The following is a 7160-nucleotide window of genomic DNA, read 5'->3' as shown; positions in this document are numbered from 1 at the left end:
ACTGATTCTTAAACCTGTTGAATATGAGCAGTCTTAAATACAAGGCGTAGTTTTACGGTTTGCAGAATTTTAGTCGCCCTACAGGCTTGCGTAGGCGTGTAATAGCGATGTCCTATGAGCATGGTATCTAATCATTAATCAGGAATGCAGTAAAATAGTAAACAATCTTAAACGGACAATTTGAATCCTATAGGCATGCTTTCTAGTGATATTGATTAATGCAGCGTTGAAAACTTATTAAAGAAACGAATAGACGGGTTAATGATTTAGAATCTACAAACATGAGTTAAACTGGTTTTAGATCTAATTAAAGCTGATTTAAATCCTATAGGCATGATTTCTAATTAAACATAAGGTGAAACAAGCAGAATTTATTTGACCAAAGCGATATTCCTATAGGCATGATTTCTATTAATGTTGATTTTAAATCATATAGGCATGATATCTAATTATATGAAAAGGAGAAGGTAGAATTCATTTCAACCAAGAAATCCTATAGGCAGATTGTCTAACACGGCACATCAAAATAAACCCTATAGGCATGTTATCTACCCAACTTTACCCACAATATACAACTACCCTCCCTTTTCACTAGTCACCCCAATGTTTGTTTACAATTAATTATTACAAACCAAGAATTGAATGAATTACATAAATATAAATATACATTAAACTATAGGGAGCCTGAAGTAGGCCCCAAGTAATTTCCTAGCCTTCAGTAGCCTTAAGTGCTCAAAGTTCCATACCCAATTTCATGTCTAGGTGTGTTAGAGTTCCCTAAGGACCTCAAGGATCCCGAGCAGTGCTCACACCCAGACCTTCCTCAAGTAAGAACTGATTTATGTGCAGTGTGGAAGTTCCAACCCTGATATGCCAGAGTTCAGAGAGACCTCAAGGGTCTCAAGGCAGTACACATACAAGAGGGGCAGGACTTAGTAAACTAAGAGTAAGTGAGAGTGCATAATGATTTGAAAGAGTTTGATAAACAGTATAAAGAAAGGTCTTATGAGTGAAAAGAGCTTCTGAAAACCAGTACCAATTTAGAGGTAAAGATAGTTTGAGGAAAGTATGAGAAACAATTTTGCAATCAGAACACAAGTCACAGAACAAACAGCCTTAGAAAAATACTTTGACAAATAATTTCCACACAAGGAAAGAGGGGTTGGGGAACAAATAGAATACACCTTAATGGAGCACATAAACAACAGGATGCATATAATTCTCAAGGGATTCTATAGAACTGATAGGTTAGATAGAATGCAGGTCATTGAAACAAGGATCACAGCAGAAATATGTTTGAGGACATATAAACTGCAGTTACCCTTAGCAGGTAGAACAGGCAAGGACTTAAATGAACATGCTAGGCAAGTATGAACAAGTGCAGGCATGCTAATTACACAAAAGCAAAGATTAGGCATGCTAGATAAAACAGTAGTCAGTCAAATAGGCTAGTTACATATGCTAGACATGTTAAACAAGATAGTGAATAGACAAGTAAGATGGGGACATGCTAATTGTATATTTGAATAAGGCAGTATTTGGCATGCTAGGTAAGCATAAACAAAAGCAGGAATGAATTCAGGAATGATGAACTAAGACAGTAAATAAACATATAGGTTTGAATTCTGAAATTTAATCAGAAGCATACCAATTAGAGAAAGAAAACACAAGATGTAAGACAGATGTTGCACAATTTCCAGCCTTGGCTTGCAGCCGGCTAGAATAACAAAGATCACAAGCAGCAGAGAGGGCAGAAAGAGTTTTTTTTTATTGTGTAAGAGTGTGGAGGAATTAGTGTTCGTGTGTAGAGGTTAAAATAAAGAGAGTTTATATAGTAGCTCAAGAGTAGGGCAAATAAGGTAAAGTAATCAACAATCAGTAATTAAGGAATTTCAGAATCAATTACACGAAGATTCAGCATAGTCTTCTCCTTTAATTAAGGAAAATCAACCAACGGTAATGACAAGAACTAATTAAGGCAACAGGTTCAATTATACCGAGTAAAGAAGTAAGAATCAGGGATCTTATTAAGGAAAGGAGTTCAAATTAAAATAAAGAACTTCAGAATAGAGAGTCAAGGGTTTAATTAAGGAAAGAATCATGCAAAGAGTCAGCAAGTATCGCAGACAATTTTCAAATAAGGCAAGAAAGGAATAGTCAGGAAACAGATTGATAAATCAACACTGATTAAAGGGTGAAAATATAGGTTTACCATGAATAGGCAAATAATTAATATAGACACATAGAATCAGTAAAAAGTCGAACCAAGAACCTTAGTAGAGGCACATTAGGATAAAAATCACAAGACATCTAATTAGGCTAAAGAAAAATCACAGGAACCAAAGCATAGGACAAAGTCGGTACACAAGTAACTCAGAAACCAAGCAAAAATGTCGAAAAATTTAGGGTTTTTAGCATAAACGAGTCGGGGTTAAAGCAAATCTTACGAAATCAGTTAAAACACATAAGAAACAGAAGATTAAACACTCAAAATTATCAAACATTTTGGAGAAGAAATTTTCGGGAAACCCTAGATTAGAAAAATGGAAAACCATTCGAAAATCAGAAGGTTCTTGTAAAATTCATATGAAATAGGCTCGATCCATCTCAGAACTTGTACAGATCTGAGAAGTTCAAAGGGTAAATATTAGGGTTTCGAGAAGAACAACACAGAGGTGAAGAAGCAGGCTTAGAAATCCATAGATATAGGAAGATCTTACTCAAATCGAACCGGAACAGCATGAAACAGGCGAGCAAAGATGTCACGACCCGGATTTTCCACCATCGGGAGTCGTGATGGCGCCTACTATCGGAGCTAGGCAAGCCAAGCCTTTTAAACTTTTTTTTCTGGTAACATCCCAACAACAATAATAATACGAGTCATTTAAATAAAAGCGGAAGTCTTTAAAACACAGATAACTGAAAAAAAACCCAAAATGCGAAAGTTTAACATTTCTCTACCTAAGACTGGTGTCGCTATCTCACGAACTAATAAAGAGTGCTACAAACTAGTCTGAATAGAAATACATAAGTGTCTGTCTCGGTACAATGAAAACAAACTAAAAATGTAGAAAGGGACTCCGGCCTGCGAACGCCAGCTAGGCTACCTTGTAAGTCCCTGGACTGAAGTCAGCTCTCGATCAGTAACCTACTGCTGTGGTCCAAAAGCTGCTCCGGTACCGTGATCTGTGCAAAAGAGCACAGAAGTGTAGCATCAGCACAACCGACCCCATGTGCTGGTAAGTGCCTGGCCTAACCCCGGCAAAGTAGTGACGAGGCTAGACAGGACTCCCAAATCAACCTGTGCAGTTCAATGTATATATATGCAATAAAAGGAAAGAATACAGAAATTAAACAGTTAAGAGGGAGGGGAGCATACTATGGGGGAAATACAGTCCGGATATAAAGTCAACAATTTATGTAAGAGACAGGGCAATAACAATAGCTAATGAGAGCAGGAACATCAACAGTTGCACGGCATCAACCTTCGTGCTTTTACTCTCATTCTCACCAAAAGCAATCAAATGAAGTGCACGGCATCACCCTTCGTGCTTTCCCTCACATAACTCTCATATCATGACACGAAATGATCCTTCGTGCAATTATAATCAAATCAGAGCACGGAATGACCCTTCGTGCAAATATCACTCTTCCTCACCCAAACAGTAATCACAACCAAATGGGGCGAGGGGATAAACAAATAATAAGAAATGTCCCGGCAAGGGAATTACACAATTAACAGCTAAATCCCGGCAAGGGAGCAACAACAATACTTTCACATCCCGGCAAGAAAGATAATAAATATACTCAAACCATCCCGGCAAGGGATTAATCATATCACTTTCTATTTCCTTTATTTCTTACTCAATAGTCTTTTTATCGTTCGAGCCAACGCTCCAAAGAATTTACAATTCATCCTCATACTCTTCACATTGCATAGAATTCATCAATTAACATGGAAGAGTCGTAACAATATCAGGATAAGTACATACAAGGACCCACGGTCATGCTAGACACCGGTGTATAGATACTCGTCACCATGCCTATACACCGTACTCGATCATATAGCAATTAGCAAATAATAACACTCTAATCCTATTCCTTCAAGCCAAAGATAGATCAAACACTTACCTCAAATGCTTCCAAAATCAACTCAAGCCTCTAGTATAGCTTTACCTCTCGAATTCGGCTCCAACTCAGTCAAATCTATGAAATAACGACTTTACAATATTAATAATAGCTAAACAAACTAAACCCAATGCCTAAATATGAATTTCTAAGCTTTCTACCCAAAATTCCAAAAATCGACCCCGGGCCCGCTTGGTCAAAACCCGAGGTTCGAACCAATTCCATGTCACTGATCCCCCCATGAGCCCGAATATACAATTTGTTTTCAAATTCGACCCCAAAACGAGGTCTAAATCAAAGAAAATTGAAAAGCCCTAATTCTGCCCTTTTCCCCCAGTTTACACCTTAAGTTACATGTTTTAGGTCTAGGAATTTGATAAATGATGATAGAAAATGAAGAAAACGAGTTAGATAATACTTACTCAAGAAGATTTGGTGAAGAAGAGCTCCAAAGATCGCCTATGGGCTGTGGAGAAGATGAGTTCGTGTGTTTTGGGTGAAGAATCCCGTCAATGTTGTGTTTTGGGGTATTTAAAATCAATGCGCAAAATTGCCCTTCGCGTTCGCGGGAAGGGGGCCGCGTTCGCGAAGGGTAAACCGGGTAAGCATCGCGAACGCGTGAAGTCAAGCGCGAACGCGTAGAAAGAAAATACTGGGGGTCCGAGGTTTGTTCTATGCAAACGCGTTGAGGGGCACGCGAACGCGATGAATGGATCAGCAAAGCTATGCGTTCACGGACGGTGGAACGCGAAGAGGAAATTACTAGGCTCCTATTTTTGGCTTACGCGATCGCGAGGTCCAAGACGCGAACGCAAAGAAGGAAGATTCAGTACTACGCGAACGCGAGAGGAAGGGCGCGATCGCGAAGAAGGAAATCCCTGTGCACAAATACCAGATTTTTCTGCAACTTTCTAAGTTCAAAAACCACTCCGACACACCTCCAAAACACTCCCGAGCCCTCGGGGCTCCTAACCAAACACACACACTAACTCATCAACATCCTACGAACTTAACCGAGCGATCAAATCGCTAAAATAACATCATAAACGAGGAGTCAAACCTCAAAATCATCATTTTTCATTCTAACTTCATAAACTTCAAATTTTAGATATTTAGGTCCAAAACACGTCAAATGACGTCCGATTTCGACCAAACTTTACAGAAAGCGCTTAACACATATTTAAGACTTGTTCCGGGCGTCGGAACCAAAATACGAGCCCGATACCATAGTCTTTTATTCAGTTTTCATTTCCATTTTCCTTAATAATTCCAGAAAAATAATTTCACAAAAAAATTCTTTTCTTGGGCTCTAGACCTCGGATTTCGACTCCGGGCACATGCCCGAGTTCCATATTTTTCTACGGACCTTCCGGGACCGTCAAATCATTGGTCCGGGTCCGTTTACCAAAAATGTTGACCGAAGTCAACTTTAATCATTTTAAAGCCACATTTTGAAATTTTTCACAGAATTTAACATATAATCTTTCAGCTATGCGCCCGGACTGCGCACGCAAATCGAGGCAACTAAAGGTGAGGTTTTCAAGGCCTCGGAAGCACGGAAAAAGAGAAAAATCCGGTGATGACCCTTTGGGTCGTCACAATTATACCTCATATCTCCTTCGATCACGTGGAACTTCATTTCTTGGATAGTTCCGGCCATGTTTACTAGCAACATGATTTCCCCTTTGGTGGTTTTCACTTGCCATGTTGCAACCGTTGAGCACTCGAGCTGCGGGCACGATCTGATCCTGAAGGCCGAGTTGCTCCACGACCCTCGATCGAATAATATTCGCCGAGCTACCTCGATCAACCAACACACAACTTGAATTTTATTCATAAGGATAGAAATTACTAGTGCGTCGTTGTGAGGCTGTTCGATCCCTTATGTCCTCGTCGTTGAAGGATAAGGTATCTTCTGGTAAGTAATCCCGGGTACGTTCTTGTGATCGTGACTTTGGTGCATTTAAATGTCGGACCCTGAGGGATATCGACCCCACCGACGATCATATGAATCACGTGCTGCGGCTCCTCCTGTTCGTTCTTCCTGTTCGCATCCCTGTCTTTGAAGTGATTTTTTGCTCGGTCACTCAAGAACTTTCAAAGATGACCCTCGTTGAATAAGCGAGCTACCTCCTCCCTTAACTGTCTACAGTCTTCGGTTCTATGACCATTGGTTCCATGGTACTTGCACATTTGATTTGGATTACTTTGAGCTGGATCAGTCTATAGGGGTCGGGGCCACCTAGTGTCTTTGATTTGTCCAATGGCTGACACCATACCTGAAGCATCGACACTGGAGTTGTACTCCGATAGCCGTGGTGCCTCCTTAGGCTCGACGTGTTTATCGAAGCCACTCTTACTCATGAGACCTCGAGAATTTTGACCTCGATCATTCCTTCTATCGTTTCAAGCGGGATTACGTCCCGGTCCGTTGTTTATTCGACCTGCACTATATGGTTGGTCCGAGATTTCTGCCGTGATCTCCACCGATTACAAATATTTTGCCTTTTCGTTATTGTGTTTTGCTCGAAGCTGGTCATATCCGATCTTGATCGTCGGGGGCCTCGATCTCGACGGGGGCCTCGATCCCCGAACTTGGCACCTTGTCTCCGTGTTCAAGTCCGACCCTCGAAGCAGTTCTCGGAATAATGACAAAATCGGGCAAGCCCGATTTTATCCATATACAAAGTTATTTCAAAATTAATTATCATGAGATTAATTATTCTGATATTATTATCCTGCCCTCCCATGGGGATAAAAATAATATTATAATCTCAAAATTTATTATATTCTAATTTTATTTAAATCAAATATAAAATAAACTTATTTCAAATTTAATCTTGTATAAATGACGGTAGAAAAGACAAATCCTAAGGTTAAATTTATGAAAATATTAAAAATAAGTATCAATAAACCAAATTATGCAAGGGGCCAGGAAGTGTCGAGATACAAGAAATTCTCAAGCCAATAGATTCACTTGCACAGAATCCTGAATCCCTGCAGTGGTTTACAATTCTAGTCCCTCCCCCCTC

The sequence above is a fragment of the Nicotiana attenuata genome, chromosome 6 (genome assembly GCF_001879085.1).
Source record: "Nicotiana attenuata strain UT chromosome 6, NIATTr2, whole genome shotgun sequence".
Lineage (NCBI taxonomy): Eukaryota > Viridiplantae > Streptophyta > Magnoliopsida > Solanales > Solanaceae > Nicotiana > Nicotiana attenuata.
This window is presented reverse-complemented; position numbering follows the sequence as displayed.